Here is a 27,630-nt window from a genome sequence, read left to right on the forward strand (position 1 = left end):
CTCTGTTCCAGGATCCAGGCCATTAATGAAGATGTTAAACAGCATTGGTCCCAGTATTGACCCCCAGGGTACTCCACTAATGACTGGCCCCCCAGCTGGGCTTCATGCTGCTGATCATGGCCTTTGAGCCTGGCCAGTTTTGAGTTCAGCCAGTTCTCAGTTCATCTGACCATCTACTTATCTAATATGTACTTGTCAGTTTGTCAGTGAAGATGTTATGGGAGACAGTGTTGAAAGCTTTACTAAAGTTGTGATAAACAACATCCACTGCCCTCCCTTCATCCACCAAGCCAGTCATTTCATCATAGAAGGCTGTCAGGTTGGTCGGTCATGATTTTCCCTTTGTAAATCCATGCTCACTGCTCCCAATTGCCTTCTTATCCTTAATGTATTTGGAAATGGTTTCCAGAATCATTTTGTTTTGTTTGTTGGCAGGAGCGATGCTTGCCTTCTTCCAGTCCTCAGGAACCTCCCCCAACTGCCATGGCCTTTCAAAGGTAATTGAGAGTGGCCTCGCAAAGACACCAGCTAGTTCCCTCAGCACTTATGGGTGCATCCCATCAGGTCTCATGGACCTGTGTAGGGCCAGTTTGTTTAAGCGGTCCCTAAACTGATCCTCCCACATCAAGAGCAAGTCTTCCTTCCTGCAGACTTCCCCTCTGGCCACAGGGACTTGGGATTGCTGGAGGCAAGTCCTACGAGTAAAGACCGACGCAAAGAATCATTGGGTACCTTGCCTTTTTCCATGTCCTTTTTCACCAGGTCCTCTGCCCCATTCAGCAGCAGACCCACATTTTCCCTGGTCCCTTTTGCTGCCGATGTACCTTGTTGCCCTTTGCATCCCTTTTTGGATTCAACCCCAGATGGGCTTTGGCTTTCCTAAGTCCATCTGTGTGTGCGGGGACAGTTTCTCTACATTCTTCCTGGGTTACCTGTCCCTGCTTCCACCTCTTATATGCTTCCTTTTCACATCTGACTTTTGTCAGGAGCTCCTTGTTCATCCGTGCTGGCTTGCTGCCGCCTACACTTGACTTCCTGCATGTGGGGATGGACCATTCTTGAGCTTGGAGGAGGCGGTCCTTGAAGATCAACCAGCTCCCCTGGACCCCTCTTCTCTCCAAGACTTTCTCCCATGGGATTCCAACAAGCAGATCTATAAGCAGGGATCTGTCTGGAAATGTGGAAACTTTCCTCTGTACTTTTATGAGGATCATTTTTATACTGTTGTTGTATAACTTTCTGCATCATTCCAGTTCTGTGTAAATCGCCCCATGAATGCAATGTGGGATGTAGCTCAGGAAGAGGTGGGCTGGGGATTATCTGGCCAAATAGTTATCTACTCATGTACCTGTCAATTTAGTGTCTGAATCTGTCTTGGTTAAAAATAGAAATAGCCTTGGGGTTTTATTGCTCCTGTTAACAGTTAATATCTTTTAAACATGAATCTTTCCTAATTCCCTTCTGGTATCAACTGATGATGTCATTATTACCCCTCTTGACTGTTGTCCTCTGCTGGAAGGAGAGAAGTTTCCGGTGGGGGAAATAGAAACAGCTGTGTCTCGTCTGGGCAAGAATCCAAGCCCATTTTACAATCCAGCAGCTGAAAACCTTCCATACAGTGGCAATAGCTGATGGGTGATGTTTAGTTTCCAAGCTGTTAAATCTCTCTTACTAGCCAGCATCTCGAACATCAGGTTCTGTGAAAATTCTGCTTTGGATAATGGTGTATACCTTATGATTTCCTTCAGTATTTAATGTTTTCTGTAGATGTGGTAAATTTGTTATTTAAGTTCTCTGGATAAGGGAGGTGCTTTTAAAAAAATTTCTACTGCATTCTTATGGTGACTATTTAATTACTAGGTGAAGTGTTCATATTTTCTGAATGAAAGATTAAAAAGGACAATGAAGATATATATTAGTTTTTGCAGAGAAGAACCAAACTCTAAGCAAAGATTGGCAGCTGCAATTGCATATCTTGCTTGTGTGTAAGTCAAAAGTGATAGGTACCTGTGAGTCTTCACTTTCTATGACTATTCTGTTTCTATTCTTATAGCATATGTCTTTTTATAGTGTTTGAGCTCCTTCAGAGCCCAAAGTGCAGCAAGTGGAGTATTACAGACTTAATGGTACTTCCCATCCTTGTGTCAGTCTGAAAAAAGATTTGAAAATCCAGTCGGGTGTCAGATGGGGTACTGTACTCATGTTGAAATAAAGTCATTCACTTAAGAGGCGACTAGCTGATAGCTGGATTCTAAATTCCTGTTAAAAATAGTAAGAAGGTTAAGAGTTTAAAGGGTTGGTTTAAACTGAACCTGACAGCAAGCTATTGTAATAGCAGGTACTGGAATTTAGTATTTGTACTCCAAATTAGAATACATAGGAAAGTCTTTCATCCTTTCAGGCCATTCCAGGAATTAGAAGACTTAGAAGACCTGCGTTGCCTGGCGAGGAAGTTGAGAAGGTTTTCATTTCATCTTGATGCAGAAGGTACCAAAAGACAAAGAATTTATTGCAAGAATTTCTCTCTCTTACAGGAGATCAAAGAATTTTCTTTCCCTTCTAGCCTAAGTGAAAAATGGAGATGGGAACCAGTCTGAGACAGGCCAACTGAAAAAAATCAAGAGAGTCAAAGAAAAGCCTCTTTCAGCTTGAGTGGAAGTTGAGTTCTCTAGAGACAGTCAACTATGACTCTTTTGATTATTTAAGTCTAGATTATGATGCTTGAAAAAAATTGGGTTGTGAGACATCCAAGCAAAAAGCTGGTTCTTTTTCCTCTTTCAGAGAGACCTGGAAGAAAGCATTAGCACAGGAGAATAGAAATATGGTTAAATCCCAAGTACTGAAGAAAACATGTGTGCATGTGTGTACATGTAAACACACATATGCACATATAAATAAAAGAAACACCACTTTTGGGGCTCCATTTGAGGAAGGTTCTCAGTCTTCAATGCAGGTAAAGGTCTAGGGCATACGGTTAAGCTCTTCAGTGCATATTGACGTAGCATCTGTCACAATGAACATATTAGCCTACTATTAGCTTAGTACAAATAAAGTTTGAGCCCTGTAATCAAGTTATGACATATCAGTTAAGCCATAGGAATTGTCCAGCTACATATATTTGACATGCAACACATACGAACTAACATGGCTAAGGTCGCCCACAATGAAAGAGAGGTTGAGTATTTGCCGTGTGCTTAGTCAGTTAGACCTGCGCTGAGATTCTGAGGTGTCTAAGAGACATTCTTGGAGGCAGTATATTGGTTACAGTGGCCAGCAGTTAGTATTTATAATATCCAACTAAACAAAAGTATGTAAAATATGTTAATAAAGTCCTCTTGTGAGATTAAAGATGAACTGTGAAACACACATGCCTTCTTTTCTCCTTCCCTTGTTTTTGTTTTCTTTTAGTCTATTTTATGAAAGCAATGGGAATGGAGGGTAAGAAGGGATGACTGAGGAAGGGATGACTGCCAGGAATTCAGGCAGGTGCATAACTACTCCCCACAGCTTCATTCTTCCTAATGATATCTGTGTGCGGTGTGGTCAGCTGTACCGACCAGCCCACACGTTCTCCCTGGATGACTGCTAACCAGTGTTATCCACTATGCTGTCAACCCTTACCACTCTCAGTCCTCCCAAATTTCACCAAGCCCAAGAGAGTGGAAAAAACTATTTGGGGCTGTTGAGGAAGAGCTTTCTATTTACCAAGAAAAAAAAAAAAAAGAATTTTAAAATTGCACAGGGATATAGGGTTTTTTTAATTTTCAATTTATCACCATTTGCTTTCAAATTAACGCAGAAAGAAAACATTTTTAATTATGCATTTTAGTGAGTTAAGATGTTGTGCTAGGAAGGAGACTTTCAGTCAGTCACTGAGGTCTGTACATTTGGAAGATTACAAATTGCCCTTTTCTTGCAGCTGTGCAAAAGATGCATCTATAATCCTAAATAGGTATTATAGTAAATTTCCTCATGCCACGTAGGAGATCAAAATCAGCAGCTCAAATCAGTCCACCCAGTAATTTTTACAGCCATATGTTTATAATCCAAAGTAACATGTTTAGGCAAGAATGGGGTAATTTATTCAGCAACAAAAATAATATGCTGTTGTTTAATATGAGTTAGAATAATGAGAGGGGGAGAGAGTTTAGTAAAATATTTTGCTGTTGTCAGGTGGCAGCCGCATTTGAAAGATACTTAGCATGTTCCTTTTCTAGTGACTGCAAAGGATTTATTTAACAGGGTATTTGCTTTATATAAGTTACAGATCTTATCCTCCAACAGAATTATTCTCAGATTAAGTTTAAGCAAATTTGGAATCATACTTTTAGAAAAGTTAGCTCAAAAATGCGGATCATTGGCAAGAACAGACTTATATTTGGTAGCCAGACACTTCTATTTGTATTTACAATTTGAAATGGACTCTTAATCTTTTGTTAGTAGTTCAGGATGGCCTCTGAAGGAACTGTAGCTTTTAATGCCCACATGTCTGTGTTACTTCCATCCTCAAAAATATTTCTTGGTCTGTATGGAAGATCTTTAATCAGTCAGTGCCATTTTAAGAAAGTCAAATAGCCTAAAAAAGAGATCCTTTTCCTGTAACTCAGGGTACATCTGTTCTGCTGGCAGCAGCATAATATAGAAAAGTTAACTCTAGCTTGAATGAGCAACCAGCCAAAACAACACAGGCTAAACTGCTTTGCTGTAATGCTGAGCTATAGCTTAGCCTATCTATATTAAACTCATATTGCCATGGCTAGACTACTTTATTTGTTACTGTGATAATACACTTCTTTCCTATTCTCTGTGGATATGCTATATCAATCAGGCACAGTGGGTTCGTCATTTTGGGGAGCCTGTGTTTCTTGTAATAGAAGTTACACCAAACAGTAGGTGTATGGTAAGAACAGTGAGGAGTTGGCATGTTTTCTGGCAGTCAGTAGGGAGTGTCTCATGTTGCTCAATGGTTAATTAGTGTTGCTATCACCTCCTACACTGCTCTGTAACACCTGAGGAAATCATCTGATTATAATTATCATGCTAGCAATCATGAAAAAAATATTTTGGGACTTTATAAAATAGTAGTTTTATATAAAGCTCTTTTCTTTTACATATCACTGGCTTTTCCAGGTGGATTATATAGCCCAGAGAATACGTCTTTGCACCTAGAGCACGCTTATGGCCTATTTCCGTTGGAGCTAAGCACTTAGTATCTGAAGGGTCCGATGTGGTTCTGCGCTGCTACTAGTGCAAACGGAGCAGGACACCCGCATGCGTTCTGTGGGAAATGGTCACATTTGGCACTCATTTTGAGTGTATTGCATATTCTCAGGGTAGTGCCCAAATTACCTACAAGGAAAAAAAATGCATATCTCAGGTTGCACTGAACTCTGCTACCTGAATATTCATCATTGTTTATAAAGAAAGTTTCCAGAGCATTTAATTGCTTTGCAGAAAACTAATGTACCCAAGGGCCTAAGTGGATATTCAAAACACCTGCTTAATCCTGTTCTTTCACTATGGACACATAATAAGGTTTAGGTTGACTAATGAAGTATATCAAAGTAGTTTAAATAACACTCAGTGATGGGGCACTATATTAAACATAGATACATGCAAAACTCTGATGTAAGAATCATATTGCTGCTTTGGCAGAACTGATTGTCTAACACCCCTGTGCTGGAATATAGGTTCCAACACTTCAAGAGGTTCATGCTGTGTGCTCTAACCACGTGTAAGCTCTTCTCACTGCTCTACCTTGTGACAATAGAAGGTTTATGTATTTCAGTGATCTTGAGCACTGTGCCAGCAAAGTTTCATTTCCTGACAGAAAGAGGAAAAACCATGTGAGTCAGCAGGTGGAAAGTGGTCCAGTAGTTGACCAGACTGGTCGAGCACTAAGCTGACAATCTCAAGAAAAACAGAATTTACAGGAAGGAAACAAAGGAGCTATTCTAGTAAGCAGCTTTTTGGAGGGGATACCAGACCCCAGTTTGTGTCCCAAGACACACAGGATTTGTATGCTCAGCAATCCTCCATGCTGCACCAGTGCGTTGCAAGGGCCTGTGCTCACTTCTGCGGTGCCTTGGTCTACCAAGCCCTTATCTAAAGCTTACCCTCCGCATGGGTCAGTGTGCATGAGCTATGAAAGGAGTGAATCCTGCACAGCTCTACCTTCCCTGTCTCCACTGCTTTACCCACAGTCAGTTACATTCAAGTCTTACATCATCACAGCTACTGCCTCCTCTCCCTCTCTCAACATCAGGCCGTTTATAACCATTGCTGTTAATTTTTATCTCCGTTCTCTTCTCTCTGCTGCACGTAGCCGTTCCCACAAACAGGTCTCCAAGCCAGTACTCAGTCCTGTCCTCTCTCTACACTAAAGCCTTCAACCTTTTACTCATTGATTATTATGGATTAAGCTCTTCTGCTTAGAATCTGCAGTTCCCTTTGCTTTCAAAATGTCGCCCAACCTCTCTGGGCAGTTCTTCAGCCTGTCATCCCCTTTCTTCCCCATTTCCATTTGGTAGGCATGGCTACATGCTTAGGTGCATATAGTGGTTTGCCAGCTCAAATAGTGTTTTGAGCAGAAGAACGTGAGACAGCTTTGATCTGAAAGTCATTTGAGTATGTCAGAGCAGAACTGTACCCACAGAATAAGGCCAAATAAGAGGGAGTATTCGTTAGCTTTTTCAGAATCCTATGTTGACATATATGACCGGTTTCTGGAATACCACTAGCTGTTGTTTAACTCATTTGGACTCAGTGCAATATTTTCCTATGAAGAAATGCATTCGTTCCAACTCTTCCAGTATTTGTTTATTAAAGTCAGTAGAAAACAGTTGTCTTGAAAAAATGACATTTAAATATTATAATTGACCTATTTTCATTATTATTTCCCCAGTCACCTGCATCTTCTTAGAACATTGCTAACTTTAACAAAAGTTACCAAATAAATGTTCAGTATCTAGTTTATTTGAAAAGATATTTAGTTAAATAAAAGTATAGCTAAAATATTGCAGAAATCTCTGAAAATTAGCAGTACTGCCATATTAAAGACCTTCAATTAAAAACTTTCAATTCAATTTTAAAACTTTGTGCAATATAAAACTGTTACCAGCTTTGTTCTTTGTACGGATTTGTAGATTCTGCTTCTCCTACCCAAATTCATATTTCTGCCTTTCTCCCCATCATTTTCTAAATGCTGTTTCATCTTAAGCTTAGGCTAGTCCAATCTGAATTAATTAATTCCCCTTAAAAATATTCTCTGCTGCCTCATCTTATGGCACCATGTCTAATGCCACCAGCCTCCCTGACTCAAAACTGTAAGGTCTTCTCCACCCAAAATACCCAGTGTTGAGATTTTAATACTTCTTCCTGTATAAAATCTGGTCTAACTTTTTCTGTGCCCAGAGTTCATTAACTTGCATTCCCTCACCTTCTGTCTTGATTATTTCCTCTTTACTTACTTACTCTCACGTTTCCTTTCTACTACCTATTTAATGAAAGGCGCCACAAATTTAAGGCACTTCCCATGCTAAGGTCTTGCTATCTTCTTTGACAGCTTTTGCTTTTATTCTCGCACTGCGTTACTTCCTCTTTAAGCCCCTTTTCTTTACCTTGAATACCTTTCATAATTCTGACCTAGCCTACTTAAGTAATCTTTGTTCATTTACTCTTCCAGCAACTATCTCCACCCTTTTACTGCCTTACTCCAAGCTAGTCCACCCAGCTTGTAACTTCTCATTCGTATCAGATTTCAAGACCCACTTGTGTCATAATGTCTTTAGAAAATGAGTTGGACTTTTTTTATGGTTACCTCTTAAATATTCATGAGGAGGTATTTCTGTATTGTGTTTTCAGCTGCATCCCGTGCTGTCCCTTTATCGTGTGTGTCCCAGGCCATGAATAACCTAGAAAATGGAGAACTGACCATAGCTGACAAACATTAGACCTTACTTCTTCTGGGACATCACTGTTATCTAACTTTTTTAAATCACTCCTTTTCCTTTCTACTGTCCTAATCTTTTAACTCTTCACTGTATGAGGACTCACATCTTCTTGATACTATAATGCAGCCAGCACACCTTTTAGGCACATGAGACTGGTAATAATCCTAACGAGTAAGTTTGCAAAAGTATAGCACAGCTATATTAAATATATGAATGATTTAATGTAGTAGGTAGGCTTTCATCTAACATTAGCAGCAAAACCAAGTAGTATTTTATGACATCCACAGATGTACCCTAAATTATTACAGGATAATTAACCAAGAATTAGAGAGTATGTCTAAGGAACACTGACCACAGTGCTTTAATAGAGATGCTCAACTTCTTAAAAAGAACAACATTATAAAAACTGCTTTGAGAAAATGACAGTTCTCCCCAGACCCTATTAAAATCTGAACACATGCTGAACAAAACATAGAGGATCTTCCTGACTGGACTTTGCAGAAATCTGCAAGTAAGTAGATACTCTACATTATTCTAAAGCCATCCAATGTCATCCCACCTGGAGCTATCATCTATTACAGATGACAAAATCATCAGCAGTGGCAATGGCAGGGACAGTCAGCAGAAAGAGCCCTAGTCGTGTCCTTGTCATCGCTGTTTGTCCAGGCTGCCCCACAGCAGCCTGCAGAATTTGTAGTTTAAAGCCCCTCCAGGCTGTTAAGGTAAAGACAGGCCAAACAGACACAGGGAAGTCCTGGCAATTGTGTGAGAGAGTTCAAAGTGGCTAAAATTAACTGCTTCACCTCTCCTCAGGTAGCAAGAGGGAGAGCTGTGGTACAGGAACGGAATGCTTCTTTAGTTTCCATGCACAAAAATCCTGCTATGGCTTGGCAGAGTCTTTAAAACAAATCCAGGATAATGGAAGAAATTTGTATGGAAACTCATTGCTTTGTCTGCTTATTTCTCTCCTTTTTTTCCTGTCTAGTTTATCTCTTTTTTATATTTTTAGACTGTTCTCATCCTAACTACCTAAACCAGCCTGTTTGGAAAAATAAGGTGTTTTCTTGGGAACTCTAATCTAAAGCTCTTTTAACTATTAAAGATTAACCACGAAAGCATCTGTGGAAAAGCACACATTTTCGTGACACTTGACTCTAGCCTGCTATATTCTGAAACTCAGTTGCTATTAGTAATCCTTTAATAGCTTGTTCACACTTACCAGGTTAATAGGAAGGCAAGCTCAGGTCCTATGTGGAAAATACACAAATGCCATGAAAGCCTCTGACTGCAAGCAAGCAAATGTAAAAGCCTGTCTTTCCAGTGGCACAATTTGTCAGAGATTTTGATTTTGAAGCTTTCCAGTGAGCTGTTTTCTGAGAGCGGCTTGGGCTCTTTCAGAACAGAGGGGCTGAGGGTGCACGCGTGTCTGTGCTGAGAGAAAAAAAATAGTGAGTGTAGCAAATGCAGGAGTTCAAACAAAAAGGGTCCTTCTGGAGAGGATGATGTGTACGTCTGGCTGGAAAAGCAAAGCTCTAAAATAGTCACACAGATAGAAAATCCAGTGCTAAGGTATTGGTAGTAGTTTTCCAAACAGTATCTATTATTATGTTGAATTTGGAGGCCAAACATTGTGATCTAAATGTTCAAAACTTTACAGCCTTAATTGGATTTCCCTATAAATTAACAGAGATTTGGACCTTTCCTTTATGCAAGGTGATTAAAAGCAGTTTCCTCTGTCAAGGAGTTGTTTCCTTCACAGCACTTTGCTTAGTCCCTCTTTAGCAATATTGATTTGTTTCTACTTCACCGTAAAATCACAGTGATTTCACCATTTAGACACAATTAGCTAAACTTTTTAAAGAATGAGTACTAGGTGGAGCTAGGCTTTGAGATTTCTTTTAGAAATCTCAGTGACATTTCAAATGGCTTGCCTTAAAAGAAAAATGATTAGTTCTGTTATAAATTCATTTGTGTTTTGGAAGCACCTAAATCCTCTAGACAAATCAAAGACCAAACACCCTGGGACAAGATCCAACCACACTGACAACCAGAAAGACAGTAGGAGAAAGGGACTGATATTGGCTTTTCTTAAAGAATTATTTTCAGGTTTTTTTACTATTATTATTACATGAACTGGCAGTATGTAGAATGATTTCTTTAGTATTTGCTGCCTTTTGCAAGATCTTAGACCAGAAAAATGAGGGTTCATGCCCTGACAAAGAGCACTAATTCCTGTATAGCTTCAGATGTGAAAATACTGCCACCAAAAGAAACGATGCTGCTTGAGGGTAACTTCTTTTTGCGAGTGTTCAGTATGCGACAATGAGACAAATTACCTTAAAATGGTAAGAGAGAATAGTAAGCACAGCAATTTAGTTATTTTCCTCATGTCACATGACATTATCTCTGCAGGAACAGATTTCCACTGCATTCATATGCATGAGCTTATGTAGCCTTTGAGAATTTTTATGTATGTATAACTTATTATAAACAGTAATGAGTGAGATCAAGCTGAGAGCAGCCTGTAAGACATGAGCCAGAAATGTTTCTGAAAACCTTGATATAAGTGCAAAATTTCCATTCTGTCCTCCAATTGCATCTCTCAGTAGGCAAAGGCGAGCCCAATATAGTGATAGTTTCTGTTGACTACAGTAAACCTCTGGATAAGACAACGGTTGTCAGGAAAAAGGGAGAGGGGGGAACAAGCTTCAGACATTCAGAAATACTTGATAAACCATGTTAGAAAGCCATGTTATAAAGACAAAAAAAGACCAGCAGCCTTATTTAATATTTCTGTACTATTCAGTGTTAAAAATTTGAAGAGAAACTACCAGCTTCCAAGATTACAGAATTCGCCCTAAGCTCCCTCTAAAAATTATCTCCTTTTTGTGGGCATTGGTGTCACATGCACAGAGAAAATTGTACCTCAGTTGCAAAACTGGTCTCAGAATGTAGGTCTTTCAAATGCCACTGAAAATTTAAACCCCCAAATTTCTCTAGCTGAAGAATATCAAGCTACGTATTGTTCCATAATAACATGCTGTAGGTTAATGCAGAAATAACAATTCATTGGACAATAACAATCAGGAAAGTATAAGCTTCTTTTTGAAATGCTGGGATATTTTAATAAGATTGAGCATGCTGTTTGAGCTGTTCTTATAAGACATTATTTTGCCTGTGGCTGCCCCAGAGTGAGTGTTAAGGCATGTCAAAATGGATGGAGATATAAAACCAAATCTACTTAAAAGGCTTTTTTTTCCAGCTCCCACCTACACATAAGAGTCAGATAATGGTCTGCCATCTGATATGAAGCCACATTCCCACTTCCACCTGTTAATCTTGACCTATTTAAATTTGCAGCCCCAACAGTAAAGAAATCGCAGGAGAGTAATAATAACGCCTACTAAGAAGCACACTTTAAGACATACAGCTGTTGCGTGCAAATTGCCTGACTACTGAAGATGGCAGAAGTCTGTCTGGGAGTGTCCTCACTTTGACGATAGGTCCAGGAATATCTTTGTCAGTAATATACCCTGCAGCATCTGAAGTCTCTCCTTGACAAGTGTAATTGCTTAGCTAGAATGGGAAGTCAGTGATTTTTTTTTTGATGTTTTTTCTTCTTCCTTCCATTCATTCTGGCCTCCAGCTCCCTTACAAAACTTTTAGGTTTCACTGCAGATTCTCCAAGACCGAATGTGTTTTTCAAGTCATGTCACCATTCACATCTTTAAGCCTTGCCTTCTGCCTCACTGTTTGATGATGCATGCCTTTAAACACATAAAGCTCCAGACGTATTATCGGCAAAAACCTGTGTTCTGAACTGCTGCCGCCGATGATATTTAAGCTGGGTAGTGACATAAGGAATTCTGAGCACTTCAGAACAAGTCAGACTACTTTGCTCATCTCTATAAGCAACTCGCACCTGTATCACTAGTAGTGCCTGTTAGTAGTTGCGTCTGCTTAACAGACCACTCTCAGGGAAAAAACCTGCCTTGAAGGTCAATGATACTGTGGGAATAAAATGCGTGTGTGTTGGCTTGTTTATTTTGAATCATTCCTTTGTCTTTTATGGGCTGCACAGGTGTTTTTTCCTTCAGGCACTAATAAAGCCAAGCTGGTACGATCCCAAAAAGGAGGTGGTGCTAAGTGAGTAACAGCCCAAGCAACTGTCAGCTATCTCCCGGGGTCAGCTCCTTTCCTCTTGCCTCTGCTCCTGCCATAGTGATAATTAAGTACAACCTAGCTTTGTTAGGCTTCACAGTTTAAAGAGTATTCACTCAGCTCTCAAGTAAGCTTTAGTTACTTGTTCTGAGTTTGGTGTTGCTGTAGTTATGCTAATAGAGACATTTGAGTTAGCACGAATAAGAGTTCAGGTATGTTTGTGCAAGCTATTGGGATAGTAGTGTAAGTGTCTGTCCTTCTTTAGAAGGAGAGCTTTAAGTTACAGTAGGAAGGTATGGGTTGTTTTGCTGGTGTGTGGTCCTGGTTTGTGTTTAGTGTGAAAATCTCACATTTGATTATAAAGGCTCACAGAAAAGAGGAATGCAACAAGTAATGCTTTGAATGAAGGTCTTACTAATCTAAGACTATCTGCCTTCTTCCTGAAAAGGAATTGATGGTGAGTCTCCTCATGCTCTAAATTCACAGAGGGAAAGATGGTGATGTATATGCACGTCCATATTAGCTGGTTGGGAATGTGTAAAGATTAGACTTCTTGGCTGGAGAACGCTAGGGATAGCACTCGCGTAAACAAGTGAGAACTATTGAGCACAGCAACACACTAGCACAGCTTAGTTATGTGTGTGTACTGATTTTTTTTTTGCCTTGTTTTGTTGCAGTGTTAAAACTCAGATTGTGGGGTATCTGTGAAGAGGGAAGATGGAAAAAAGGAGTACATTCTTTCTGTCTGTTCCTATGGAATGAACTTGTTGGCTGAGAGGAAGGGGAGCACCAACAGTGCAACTGAGTGGAAAAGGGTTTTGGGGTAGTTTGGATGACAAAACTGTAAGGGGGGAGCTGCATCACGTGCCCCTCCCAGCAGAGTGCCTAGAAAACCAGCCTTGTGTAATAGAGCGGCTAAGTGCCCTGGCTTTTGCACTAGGCAGATGGAGAACTGTACAGAGAGGCTGAGTGCAACTGCTGCACTTACAGGAAAAGAACGCAATTTGCTGCAACTTCAGGATTAGGTGTTCAAGTCATAAAATAGCAGAACTAGTTACTCGTTCAACTCCTCTTACTATTCTTTCTTCTGCTTACGCAATATGAAGGCCTATTAGCTTCATATGATTTTCAGCCATCTTTCTGGATCACTGTATACAATGACTTTAACTCTTGCACACTTCTGCTGATAATTACTATAGCGTTTATGAAAATCAGCTGGACCAATGAACTTGCTCCCAATTTTCACTGAAGTAGCCAAGAGAAGGATGCACCATACAGAGAATGCTGTCAATAAGCAGAAAACTAAGGCTCATTTGGCTGCTTTATTCCCTGGGCATTCTTCCTCTTTGGGGTGCAGCATATAGCCAGCATTTAGGGTCTTGATGATTTGGGTTCTCTTTAGAAAGAAAATCTTGAGTCAACTGGGTATATTCTCTGGTGGGAGCCTGTTTCCTTATAAACAATGGTTCTCCAAAATAACAGGGGGGAAAAAACTCAAGCTGACAGCCTTCTTGCTCGAAATCCAAGTCTGATTTCCATAAGGGTAGTATCTGCATGAGAAACTGTTTCTTGGCTTACTCCAGAAGTTTTATTTGTACATGCTTCCCTTATTTGCTGTCTCTCCTGCACAGTTATAACTGATTGTTCCTAGGGACTGGAATATTGTAAGCAGCCCTAGGAAAAATATCTTTAAGATACTGCAGTATCTTACCATGCAGCTGGTTGATTTAACTGCTTTTGTAGCTGTCTACCTAACTCCGTAAAGGAGGAAAAAAATTCTTTCTACTGAGTGTGACAGAAGGTGCTCTCTCACTCTTTAGATTAAACCAAATATGTGGCTCTCTAAAGGTTTTCTGGTGGCTGCTACCAATACCTTCCAGCATACCTGTACCACCTTATCTTAACATGTGCTGTAAGTGAGAGGGGCTCCTGTGACTCTAATAACTTTTAGGTGTAACAGAAGATCAGCACAGTGCATTCTTTCATAATGGAAAACATGTACATTTTGACATGTATGGCTTGATGATGGAAGATGTCCTTTATGCCTTTTGCAAATGTTTTTAGAAAATCAAATATGTAGTTTTTTTTTTTAATTTCAAAAGCCTAACTTAAAATATCTGACCTGTGGCATTACAGTAGATATGAGACATCTCAGAAGAAATGTCATTAGCTATAGAATGAAATATATAGACTTCCATCTCTTAACTCCAATCATGGAGTCAGGAGTTCAAAGAGAGACCTGCATGGTATAGTGGATTATTACTTAATGGCTTCAGATGCAACTATTACATAAAGAATAGCACTGGCTGGCCATTAGGTTATGGAATTATTTTTCTAGGAATCTTTGACACAAGTCTTACATTGCCAACTAAGAGGCTCAGTTTAAAAAAAAAACAAAACTGTTTTTGTGTGTAACCCAGCTATGATGACATAATGTGAACTGAAAAGATTCTTCAGCAAGGTTAGACATTGAAATTCCAAGGCTATTCTTTTTAGTATACTATCTAAATTAGCAAGTTATTGCATTTAATCAGCTGCTTCTGAATTCATTGGAGTTCTTATTAGGAAATATTAGCTATTTAACCAATTTCGAATATATCTGACTGTAATTCCTTTTATGAGTGTCTTCGAAAGCATGTCTGCCAGAAGGCCTTTTTTCCATGCCTTGCCCATCTGTGAGTAGTGTGTGGGTATCTTCAGTTTCAGAATAACTTAGAAATCTCTAGTCTGTGTACCAAGCACAGGTGATCCCCAAGTAGGATTTCTCAAAGACAATAGCAACAGCACTTAGTTTCATGAGAATCAGTCTGCTTGAATTCATCTTTGCTCATTGCAGAATTGTGATCATTGGCAGCGGGATGAACTTTCACTGGTTTCTCAAAAGTTTTATAGACCTCCACTTCTCACCATGCTGGTCAGTCACCAGATAAGAGAGCTCCTGTGTCTCGGCTGTCTGCATAAGAAACAACCAGCGGGCTCTGGTGAAAAGGTCTCTGGCACTGGCAACAATGCATACAGCTAAAATTTGACTTGTGATAAGATTAGCTATCAATTTTGTACAAAAAAACAGTAGGTACATAGTATCTGAATTTGTTCTCAGCTGTGAAATGCCATAAGATGTTCCAGGCTCCAGAATAGCCACTGCCTGCTGGATAATGGAACATCCTAGGAGTGTTCACTTAACGGTTATCCTTGCTGGGCAACAATCATTTATATTCTCATGATCATTCATTTTAAAATGGAAATTATATTCATGATGCTAGTGCGGTTGGCTTCTTTCACATACTGTTTTTAGAGACCGAACAAATTAAAATTAAAAAATCTGGTGGTGCAAGATTGTGTTTGGAAATATGGGCTGGCCAAGTATGTTGGCTGTGGTTTTCTCTCTACCGTCAATAAGGCATTCCTGGCTAATGAGTACAATGTACTTTGGGGGAGTAATTTACTTGTCCTTTCTGGCAAAGAGTCAGTTATGATCAGCCTGCATTTAAGTGATACATTCTGAATGGAGCAAGTGTGTCACTACCAGTTTTCATTTCAGGTATGAAGAAAAATTCTGTTTTATATATACATTATAGATAATATTTGTATAACATGTAACACCATGATACTCCTTCTGTTAAATATCCCCACAAAGACATTTTTCATACTTTTGGTTATTGCTTCTACTTTTGTCATTGTCATTTTTTACCTTCCATTTAGAGCACCTTCCGTCATTCTTGCTTAGCACCAGTCTCAGTTGCATGACAGTAAAACAGTTTTTCATGGTAAGGACCTAATGATTTTGATACTGTTAGGAAATTTTGTTAGGGAATTTTGGTACTGATAGGGAACCCTTCAAATAAACCACCTATCTGAATAGATATTGTCACACTTACAAGAATTCATCAAATTCACTGTTGTTCAAATGACAAAACTTTAGCTGAACGTGTGGGTAAAGATTTAAGCGTTGAAACAGAGCTGATTTGACAACACTGCAGGAGCTTGCAGTTGATTCACAGTAAAAAGAAGCCTTTCAGAGACAGTGATATCTGTGTACTTTTGTGCAGTTACTAGTAGCATAAGCCCACATAAAGATTGTGTCTTTGCACAACTCACCTATAGGCAGGTGTGCAGGACTGTGTCGTCCTAACATGCCGTGCTACAGCCAAAGTAGCAATACACACGTGAGGAGTTTCTTTGCCATTCAGAAATGGCTTCTGCAATATCATCTAGAGTCTTACACCCAGACCCATGCATGGCCCTCCAGAACAGACCTGTGCTTAGGAAAGTTCAGAAATACCTGAGCTAAACAAAGTAGGGTGTTACAGCTCCGAGGATTAGTAGAACAAGCAGTTTCTCCCACAATAAGCAGTAAGCAAACTCTGAAAGTAACTCCAGCTGGAAAATGAGAAGGGCCGTGGAGAGCCTTTCTGTCTTCATCCTGCTGCCGAGCACAGCTCAGCACTGTTACAGCTACGGCTCACACGACGTTTGGAACAGTCTGCTCCTCAAGACGCATTTGGTTGTTGTGACTGAGAACACCACTACACAGGCAAAACAGTTCTCTAGGAAAGCAATGCTTGCAAAGGTTTGGCTAATGTCTGCACTTCTCTTCAAGATTAGTATGCAGATATCTGTTGGTGTTCTTTGGATGACTTCCTTGCATGTTGACAACTGTTACTGTTTCATCAAGTTTCCAACATGCTGATACGCTCCACAGGAGCACTTATTCCGATTCTTCTGCTATTCAGGCTTTTGTGCATTTCTAGAGAATATTAATCTCTAAAAGGCTCTTAAAACAGGATCTCATCAACAAAATGACAGCCTAAAAATCCTTTAGTCAGTAGAAGAGTAGCATCTAAGCTATGTTCATTCTAGTAAGACATCAAAATAAGGATAAGTATTGGTTGGCAGTATTCACAGCAAGCACAAGTCTGAACTCTGTGTAGACGTGGAGCCAAATCTTCAGTGTCTCATAAAACCCACAAAGCTGTCTCCAGTGTCTATGTCCATTTCCCTCCTGCCCCGCGCTTGGATCATGAATGTATGGAGCTCAAAAGCCTACTTAACTCAAAGGTAATTCTCATGTGCAGCTTCCACATGCTGACCACTGAGAAAGCCTAGTTGCTACTGCCTCTCACTTCTAAATTTAAATGTCTCTGACCTCCTGTTACCTTGTGTTGCTCTGCTTTTTTGTGTGTGCAGGGCACAGTTGCTTCCTTTGTCCTGCCTTTGCTGTGCTACATATAACTGTATGTTAATCATTTACCTGCCATGAGCAGGTAAACCATTATTTCTGTCTTCTCTCAGCCTTCACAGACTTGTCCAATGGTTATAACTACCTTTACTCCTGAAGTGTGCCAAAGGTGAGGCCATATATTCGCTTTATGAGGCTCTAGTTTGAAGAGACAAGTAGTAGCTGTTGCTAACACTGTTGGCATCAGATGTGTTAGGGTTGTTAGCTTGTATCTGCTAATTGTTGTTTTTTTTTGCATGAATGACAGCAGGCTTACATTTTGAAGCCTACAGGTGACCTAGTTAATTTTTATTGTTATGGAGCATGGTGTCCCATTTTGTCGCAACCAAGGCAGTCCTATCAAGCATGGGAAAACAGATATTACAACACATGATGAATATTGGTTGCTTGTTGAGCCATGCAGTTGCAGCCCTCAAGACAAGTCAAGACTTATTAGTCTAAGGCTTCCAAAGGCTCTGCCTGAGCAGGGATGTGCTGGCTTTTAAGGTCTCTTTGTAGTTTTTCTTGGCTGTTGTCTTAAAAATTAATTTGAACCAATGAATCAAAGAAGTTTTCAACTTTTGAAAATTAAGTGGTGGGGGGTGGTTGTTCTGTTTTGTTTTTTCCTTCCCAGGTGAGACATATGGTATTGCTCAATGGGCTGTTATATTTCTACATATCCCTTTTAGCCAAACCCAGTTATCTTTTTAAGAGGTCCTCCTAAAAGCCCCAGGATTTCTTCACTCAGCATAATCCTAACAGTTCCAAGAGGAGCATGAAGCACACCCAAAAGCTTCAGGTCTTAATCTCCTAATCTCCAGCCTAATCAATTGCTCAGTTATGAATTTCTGTAGGATCCCTATGTTTCTCCATCCCTGTCCCATCACCTGTTTTTCAGCCCCTTGTAGTATTTTCACTCTCATAACAAGCTTTCTATGCTGGTTCTGCGTCTTGTGGTCTCAGGCTTCTTGTGGTTTCAAACTTCTCGCTGCCCTCCAATTTAGAGACCCCTTCTGCACTTACACATTGACTGTGTATTAATTTCACAGCATCAGTTTGCATTCACCCATCTTCTTATTATCTTTTCCCCACAGCTCATAAAAGGAGTTTTCCTCTTTTCTTCACTTTTGCCTTTACACGCTCTCTGTGCTCCTTATTTCTGCCTCCTCTTTTGACTCAAGCTGTTATCTCCTTGCTTGCCATCTCAAAGGCTTTCTATGGGCTCGAGTGACGCAGAAAAATGGAGCACCTCCTTATGCTTCAGAAATTCACCACAACCCTTCACTGTACCCCATATTTCTCTATATGGGAGTCCTTTAGGGGGAATTATCCTCATCCTAGGTAGTTCCAAGGAGGGGAACGTTCGTATATTGCGATCTCTTTGGGGTGAGAGGGGGACCTAAAGCACAACTGGTCAGAATTAGCTCAATACTTTATTTTTTCAGAACAACAAATCAGTCTTCCTAGCTTTGCCGTCAGTGAACCTCGCTGGTCCTTGATCCGTCAGCGTGAAGAAGTCCAGCCGAAATTCTGCAGTCCCCCGTGCTTGTGCAAAGCACTGATCAGCGACCTACAGGCACCGGGAGAAATGCTTGGGCACCGCAGCCGCGAGTCTCGCAGCTCGGGGAAAATAGTTCTTCTTCCTTGCGCTTTCGACGCCCCGCGGCAGCCGGGGGCGCAGCCGAGCGAGCCGGGACCCGGGCCGGGCCGGGCCGGGCCGCCCCCCTCGGCGGGGCCGGGCGGGGCCGCTGACTCAGGGCCGCCCGCCCCTGCGCGGGGTGAGCGCGGCGGGGGCGGCGCCGGGGCCGGCGCCGGGGCCGGGCCCGGGCGGGGCGGGCCGGGCCGGGCCGGCAGCCACCCGGCCGGGCGGGCCGGGGCGCCGCGCAGTTGCTGTCCGGCGGCTGCGGGGACAGGTGGGGCCGCGCCGCTGCCGCGTGAGTGCTCCGGGGGCGCGGGGGGGCCGCTCCGCTCCGCTCCGCTCCGCTCCCTGCCGCCGCTCCCTCGCTCCTTCCCTCCGCGGGCGGCTGCGCCCCGGCGCCGGCCCGAGCGGGGCGGGGGGCGCGGGGCGGCGGGGGGCGCGTCCGCCCCGGGCTCCTCCGTGTCTGCGCGGGGGCTCGCGCGTCCCCCCGGCTTGTGCTCGCGGCGCCGGTGCCCCAAGCGCCCGGCTGCGCCCCGCGGACTCGTGCGCGCTCGGCTCATCGCCCCGTCTCGAAGAACAAGTGGCAGCAAAGGTGAAACGTGCGGAAGGCCTCTGCCTGGCACAGGGGGCTGCGTCAAGGGTTTTGTCCCTAAAAAATGCCTTCTGCCCCTGCCACGCGCAAGAGAGAAGAGTTGGTGGGAAATGGAGGCCTCTTCCTCCGGGGGGCTACGGCTGGAGACGGCCGGGGAGAGGTGTGGCTCACGCGGTGAAGGTGGCACGAAAACGTACGGCTGGAGGGATGGTGTCTGCTCGGGGGCTGTCTAGCTGGCCGCGAGTGGGGCAGCTCTGCCGGGCCGGCCGTCTTTCCCCTCAGGGGAGACGGCTCTCCCGCCGTTGGTGTGCTGGGCGGGCGCGACATCGGTACGGCGGTGTGGTGAGGCAACAAGAACGGTCGCTGGTGCACGTGGCCAGCAAGGCTGTATCAAGCCCAGCTCTTGGACTTGTCCCTTGTGAGCGTGGATCTGATACTGGTTGTTTGAGCTGTGATATTCCAGCTGGATCTTAGGCCTTACTGCCCCTGAAATAGGACTGGGTCTGTCTTGAAAAGATGTATGTGAAGCTGCAGACCAGCTCTTACTGACCTCTTTGCTTGCTTGTAGAGGAAATCAAGTTACCTAAAGCTGTTAGGACAAATTAGAAACCTCGCAGCTCTGTGTGGTACCCTCTTTCCTTATTTTGCTGTAACTCCATCCTTCCCAGAACCGAGTGTCTGTCTGTGCTGGAGATTACCACGTGGGAGCGGTTTCAACGAGTTTTTCTGGTTGTCAGTAGCAGGCCAGCGCTGACAGCTTGGGAATTCGGCGCTGCCTAATTTATTCTGCTGCTCAGCATCCGGGATGCTGGCTACAACGCAGTCTGGCTTGCTTAGAGCTGGCTTGGGTAGCAATATCTTTGTTGTTTATTTACACTGTATTAGGCAGTGTGGGTGTACCCTGAAAATGCTTTTCTTTGGACTGGGAACATTTCTATTTACACGTTTACTTGAAGTAAGTACAGAAACGCAGGATATAAAAACCAAGGCAAACATGCTTCTAAGTTCTCCGAGTCAGCACCTCTCTTGCAAGTGCAGGGGAATAACACAGCTTTATGGCTGAAATGTGTCAATCAATTTTCTATTAAATAGTACTTATTTACAGCGACGGTAAGGCAGGTTGTAGTACAGGAAGCAATATTCATGGAATGTGTTGGGACAGATGCCATGGCATGAGTCAAATAAGACATGTCAAACAGGACTTCACTAGTTATGAAATTAGCTGGATGCTGTGGCACATCTCTCAGCAAATTACACACCAGTAAAAGAACTAATCAGGTATGTTTCTGTGTCCTGACATAAGTCGACTGCTGCCGCTGGCTGTGCTCCGTGGCGTTCTCGGTGCCGTTCTCTTCCTGGCTTTGTTTCGCTCTGCTGCAATAAACAGGGATAATTTTTTCCCCCCACCTTATGCTCTTGCTCTTTCTTGTGAATCTGTTTCTGCTCAGTACTTCTGGTTCAAATTTTATCTCCTCCGTTCCACGGGCCGGCCCCTGCCAGGTTCCTTACGTGTTTGTCTTTGAGCTGTTAGCAAACGTGGAATGAGGCGGAGGAATAAACAAACCCACGGCCAGACGCGGCGGGGGGGCGCGTGTGTGTGGCTGAGGGAAGCGGCAGGAAAGTCACTTCTCTGCCGTGTTCAGGTACAGGAAGTGGAAGGGAGCCGGGATCCCTTCCTGAATCTTTGTCGGCTACTCGGGAAGTCCTATGCCTTTGCCCTCTTTTGGCTCTAGTTTTGCACGCTTCAGACGGTTTCTCTCGCTGACGCTTGGTGCCCATCGTTGCTGTCCTGCCCGGGGCGGCCACCCCCGCGGTTCTCCCGGCTCGGCGTGCGAGCGCTCCCTGCTCTGCTCCGGCCAAAATGACAGAGTTCAGCTCAAGACGGTGGGGTGAACTAATCTCACTTGCTTTGGCTTGCTACAGTAGGGATTGTTTGTAAAATCTGAATTGCTGAGCTGTGGCAGGTAGGCAAGGGTGAGCAGCTCAGCTGGTGCCGTCCTTCAGTGGTGTCGCTGTTTGTAAGAATCATTTTATGGCTTAACTTGGTTTCAGGCTAGTGGGTGTCTGAAGTTTGAAGTTACTTCCCTAATCCTGTGTAGCTGAAAAGGAAGAAATACTATTCCTCCATTCCTCTTGCTATTCCTTTGTCCATCAGAGCAGCTTTTCACTCTTCTTCTTTTCTTACCTTAAGTTACAGCAGAATAGCACAGGTGCATTTTGTTCATTTTTCTCATTGCCCGAGAGCATCTAAAGTTTGAGAACTGTCAAGTTCGATTACATTTTTCTCTATTGCAATTTATAGATGCTTCAAACAGCAGCTGAATTTCTGGTAGGCCTTCCTGACTATTTGAGAGGAGGCTGATCTGTACTTGGAAGCTGCCTGTGCAACCTAAAGGGCAGAAGCGAAGCACAGGGAAACTCGAGCGGGGACGGCTAAGAATGATTATTGCCATAAAAAAGATTTAAAGCGTACCACAAAAGCTTTGCAGTTGTTTTAGATTTAATTTTAAGAGCTTTCTGCTCATTTAAAGAAGAAATTACATTAAAAGCTGGGCAGTTACTCTCCATGGTTCTCGAGTGCTGGAGAGCAGCTCTCGTGCCTGGTCTGGGGGGAGAATGGCAAAGTGGAACGGATGGACCAGCATCCTGCCCCCGGGCTGAGCACTGCAGCTGCAGAAGGCAAACACAGCATCAGTAGTGAAGAGTAGACCTTTTACTACTTGAAAATATTGGATTATTAGAATAAAAACCTACCATTAACAAAATAATTTTTTATGCCTGATTGTTCTTTTTAAATGCAGCTGCTTTACAGGGCAAGAAAATAAAAGCCAAAGCAGGTCATGCGATACATTTTTATTTTTTGTAAACTGAATACATGATAACAGACCACAAGAAGCTTTGAAAAGTATCAAGTGATGTAGCAGTTCAGAATCTTTCTATTTTTCTGATACTTAGATGAAATCCAAAAAGTAATAGAAATTATTTCAGCTGATATTAAATCTGAAAGTTTCCACCCTGATCAGAGGCACTACAGCAACTCAGATGTCTCTTTGCTTTATCACCTGTCTTTGGTTTCAGTGTTTAATGTTGACTTCTGACCAGAAAAGGTGAGGCTTTTTTTTTTTTAATATACACTAAAACCATGTTTGATGTAGTAAAATGCTTTCTGTGTGCTTGTTGACGTAAGCATAGCTCTTTTTTTTGATATTTTTTGCCTCATGTATTTTCCTACTTATGTTCTGCCTGATTATGACGTTACAAGAAATGTGTATTTTTACTTATGATGTTGACTAGAAAAGATCTATATGCAGCTCATAAATTAAGTAATATGAGAAGAATGCACAGTTTAGAGCATTATAGGTGTAAACCGTGTCTTGGTTGTTATCTTGATAATAGAAGAGAATCAGAGGAACTGAATTTCAGTAGGATTTTTTCCTTCCTTGAAATCCTGAGGCAGCACACAAAACTAGTGTTACTCTTATAAACTTCCGTTCCTAAAGCCTATCCAGCCCAAAATAAGCCCTGGGTTCCAGCCGTGGAGTGGCACAGATGTCACAAGCAGGAGATGTTCAGGTGTTAATAAATAAACTCTATGAATCATCATAATCATTTACCAGGAGCAAAGGAATTCATACTGCCCCTCTTAATTGTGTCAGGGCCGTATTACTCATCAAAGTAAAAGTAATGAACACTTATCTCCACTCAGCTAATGATACCGACTTAGCGTAATTACGTTGTAGTTTCACCAGCATTTTGTTTATCTTACATACTTACGCCCTTGTGCTGCTTTTTCTGTTATGCTGGCATAACCCTTGGTGTAGGCCAGTGCTGGGCTGCATTGAGGAACAGATCTGGTTTAAAAATGCCCTCTGTTTTCTGTGGGGTTGTCCCCCCTGCCCGTGGTCTGTGTCCCAGTCAGTTTTATTATGCAGCCAGAAAAGCAGTTGTTCCAGCACAAGTGAAGGATGACGTGGGAGCAAGAATGAGTAATGGGTATAGGGGTGGATTAAGATGACATTGGTACCAGTCAAAGTGCTCCTAAAATTACAAACTTAGCCTATGAACTGTCAGACTTGGTCTCCTTGAACCGTCAGTATTTGAGAGAAGCCTCTTGTAGCAGCTTTATGAATCCGGACACATTGCCTCTGAATGTTTAATTGCATTGTGAATTCTTTGCAGTTTGGATTATCTTTTATAATGATACGGTGCCTGCACACTGGGCCCTGTGCCTGGAGCCTCTGTTCAAAGCCTTTTTCCTTTTTTTCTTTTCTTTTTTTTTTTTTAAGGCAGTACTTCAACAAAATGTGTGTGAATATGAACCTAATTCCATATGATGCACCATGAAACACACACTGACAAATTGTATGTGCAGTGCAAAGAGTTTAGAAGTTCCCCTAGGCATCTCCTGGACTGGAATTCAAGAGAATGCCAATATTGTAATTACTGTACTCTAGGTTTGTGGGTATGACTGAGATTAAAAAAAAAAAACAAAAAAAAAAACAAACAGCCCACTAGGAATAACTTTGCTCCTTTTATTCTTTGTCTTCTAACAAAAGAAGGGAACAATTCATGCTGGAGTCTGAAACACAAAGATCAGTTTGTTGATTTGGAAATAATTTGCATTGTATGATCAATCCCGAAACAGCTTAAAGCAAAGCCACAATAACCTGATTCAGTGCTTCTCTGCACGCTTTTAAAGTATGGATACGTTTCACATTGGTACCATTCCCTTTCTTTCAGGAAAGTTGGTTGAGCTGACAAATGTTTTTTGATTGGGTTTTGCCTTATCAGTTAGAAAGAAGAAATACTGGAAACTGTTATAAGTGGTTGAAACTAATGTTTTGTGATTTGTACCTGGGAAGAGTGCAAGGTAACCAAGAAAGAGAAACTTCTTGTGTTAGAGCTGTTGTCACTGGTGGAAGAGAAGAGATCTTTTTGATGAAAAACTCTCTCTGCTTAATCAGGTTTTGAAATACAGTATTTTTAAAATGTTTTAAATTGGATTTTTGTGTAAGGCCTTTACAGCCAATGCTTTCTTTTGTTTCCTTTTGATAAAGTGCATTTTTTAAAATACAAGGGATTGGCTGAAGCATCAAGAGTATTCAGGGTTATAGGTCATGCTCATTTATTCTGTTAAGCAAATATCATGATACTTATTTACTATGTGTTTTTATGAATAGATAGGGATGGGCAACATGGAAATGTCCATCATTTATTCAGAGGAATTATAGCTGATAATCTTGTCTTCTCCTGTAAAGGTGAAAATTGCCTAAACTTAAATATATTTCAACTGAATACTTTAATGTATTCTGCAGTATTTACATTTATGACATCCATTGTAATTCCTTTTTTTATTTGCTTAGATATGTAGTTGGAAATATTTGGATTAAATTAGATTCTCTAATCACTTTTATAGTCAGAGTTCTGTGGCTTGTCTCTTCAGTACTAAAATAAAAGCTTCATTTTCAAGACTTTTAAATGTACAGAATGGATCTGACAAGCTTAATGAAATTATTGTAATGCATTTTGGAAGTGGCCTGTCCACCCTTATCTCTTGTGACTGAGATATATAGCAGGAACTGCATATAAAAGCCAAGAGGCTAATGTAGTAAACTAGGCATTCACTGTCAACTTCAAAATTAAACCTTTCACAGAACTTCTTTTGAGTAATGTTCCAGGGAATGTTGTTATAGATGTTACCTTAGATCACTTGAATGGATATTGTTGTCCCAATAACGTTGTTTCTGTATCACCTGTTATTTTGTATTAAGTGAAGTTGTTAAAGAGGAGTCTGCTCAAGTTTCCTTTCACCTGAAAAAGGAATGAAATTGTAAGAGAAGTTTGCTAATCGCTTATTGCCTGGCTCTGGTGGTCAGGAAATCCACTCCTTTCATGTTCTAACCATGAACACAACTTGTACAGTTTGGACAACGGAAGTTGGGAGGAGGAAGAGCAAAAGATATAAGCTGCTAGAGCTCTCTGTGCCTCCATTCAAAAGCCTTTTAATGAGCGTTTGAAATGTTATGGGGTGAATAATCTCCCAGTTTAATTTCAAATTATCCTGAAACTGCTTCTGATAAATTGAAATGGTCCATTGATCAGGCAGAGGAGTTTATCTGAAAGTTTCAGGAAAAATGATTCCTGGACTTGAGTTGGAAAACACTGGCTTCCGACTTATCTTTGCATTCTTCCTACTCCATTGAAATGAGGTTGCTACTACGCTTTAAAACTGAACAGCTTGGGTACCCCTTTTGCTTACCTCTAAAATTATTGAAGGGAAAAAAGCTTCTAGAGCTGTGGAAATTATGCAGTTTGACCCTTTTGCTTTTATTTTGTAGCGGCTTTCATAAATCCATTTACACTGCACTCCACGCATCATTAGTTGCCTTCATGCAAGGTGCCAGAGCATTGGCCAATGCTTAATTGAATCTAGAGAGACTCCTGTGCTAAGGAAGGGAGCTGTTTTTACAGATGGCAAAATTATATGACCTTGAGTCAGCTGTTGAGACAGTAGCAGCAGTGGGAAGAGGCTTAGTCCTCCATCCCAGTCAGTAAAAAAGCAGCAGGCTTTTTGGATACCATCAGCTGGGCAAACCTGCAGCTATATAAGGTGTGTGGAAAGAGGTGACTGGGTGAAAGTGAATTCCCTAGTTTGAATACGAACAGTGCAAAAGAAACTACCATGCCTGCGTAGAAACCGCCTGGGCGATGAGGGCTGCAGTGTTGCTTTAGGCTCAGACTGCAGTGTGCCATCTGGTAGTTCTGCGTAATGACTGGAGTAGTGGACTGGCATCCAAGGCTTTGGTTTCGTTCACAGATTTGTTGTGCTGTTCTAGGTGATGGAAAAATTGCCCTTTCTTTCTGACCTCTTCTGTGAAGCACTGAAACTTGTGGGTGAAAATGCTATGTCAGACCTTTTTTTGATAACTGAAATGCATAGTTATATATAAGTTTAATCTTTCTTTGTACTGGAGGGATTCCAGTATTCCTCTTCTTTCCTGCTGTTGTATGCTGAGTAGACTATTAGACACTTGTCTGCTTCTTGTATGCTGGTGTTTTACAGGAACATTAGCCTTAGGCTGAGTGCTTCACTTCTTGCCAAGCTTCTGCACTGAAAGTATCGTTGTCTCCTGTGTTATTCTGATGTGGTGCATCTACTGCCTAATGCGCTTTGTTGATGGGATGAACTTTTTGAGCTATTTGTATTTGGCAATCTTTCAGCATCAGAAAGAGGGAAAAATAAGTGCAGTCGACATGGCCAGATGTACCAGGTTCATTCCTGTATGCTATCTAGCCGAACTGATCTATTTTAATCTGTGGTGATGTCTTGTGGTCCTGGGTGGCCTCTGAGTGCTTGGAAAGATGATAAAAACTGCATTCCTACTGTGGCCCTGGAAGATACCGATACAAGATGGAAAATATTCAGTGATTTTCCTAGGTGGAGTTGTGCCTTACAACATAGCTGTGTTAAACCTATACGTTAATGGAGCATATTTCATTCTGTTCTTATGTTATTATCCAATATTTTAAGCTAAGTCTAAAGACCCCAGGGTTACGAACTCACAACCTGTAAAATGCTGCTTTACACAATGTTCTTGAGCTTCCTGAAAGTGTAAAATACTGAAGGATTTGTTTTTTAAATTCCTGTTAGCAAGGGAACTAAGATCTAGGTAACTAGATTTGGAATAGAAATAAACCTTCAAAGCTGTGTCACGTCACTTATATTTTACCCATAGTATCTCTACTTTTCATTTTGTTATGCAAACCACTGCATGTTGACTGCTGGGAAATTGAACGAGGAACAGAAATTGTTTTAAATTTGAACGTGTATAACAAATCTAGTTTAAAAAAAGTTTTAAGATGCTTTTGCTAATCAAGTCAGTTAACTTTTTTAGCTCATGGAGAGTTTTGCTCTCATGTAAGCTTTTGAGGTGGAATCGTTTCTAGTGGTTAGGTTATCTTCTGATGACTGCCTCACAGCATTGCTTCGCCCTTGGAGTGACCTCCGTGTTGTCTGTGAAGGCCTTCTGCTGCACCGAGTCACCTTGTTTGGATGTTTCCTTTCTCG

The 27,630-nt window shown here is 41.6% G+C and overlaps 1 protein-coding gene across 4 annotated transcripts in view; it reads left to right on the plus strand.

Annotated features, from left to right (window-relative positions):
* The first annotated feature begins 19,147 nt into the window (after positions 1-19,147).
* The window catches only part of LOC112995784 (very long chain fatty acid elongase 7), a 33,858-nt gene continuing 25,375 nt past the window's right edge, over positions 19,148-27,630 (plus strand). The window contains exon 1 of one of the 4 annotated variants that reach the window (XM_064499822.1): positions 19,148-19,244. The gene's annotated coding sequence lies outside the window, so the exon portion shown is untranslated. Of the gene's footprint in view, positions 19,266-19,458; positions 19,563-21,424; positions 21,447-27,630 lie in introns of those variants that run through there. The other 3 variants (XM_064499823.1, XM_026120979.2, XM_026120980.2) reach the window with 3 other exon arrangements.

Source organism: Dromaius novaehollandiae, chromosome W (genome assembly GCF_036370855.1).
Source record: "Dromaius novaehollandiae isolate bDroNov1 chromosome W, bDroNov1.hap1, whole genome shotgun sequence".
NCBI classification, from domain to species: Eukaryota; Metazoa; Chordata; class Aves; order Casuariiformes; family Dromaiidae; genus Dromaius; species Dromaius novaehollandiae.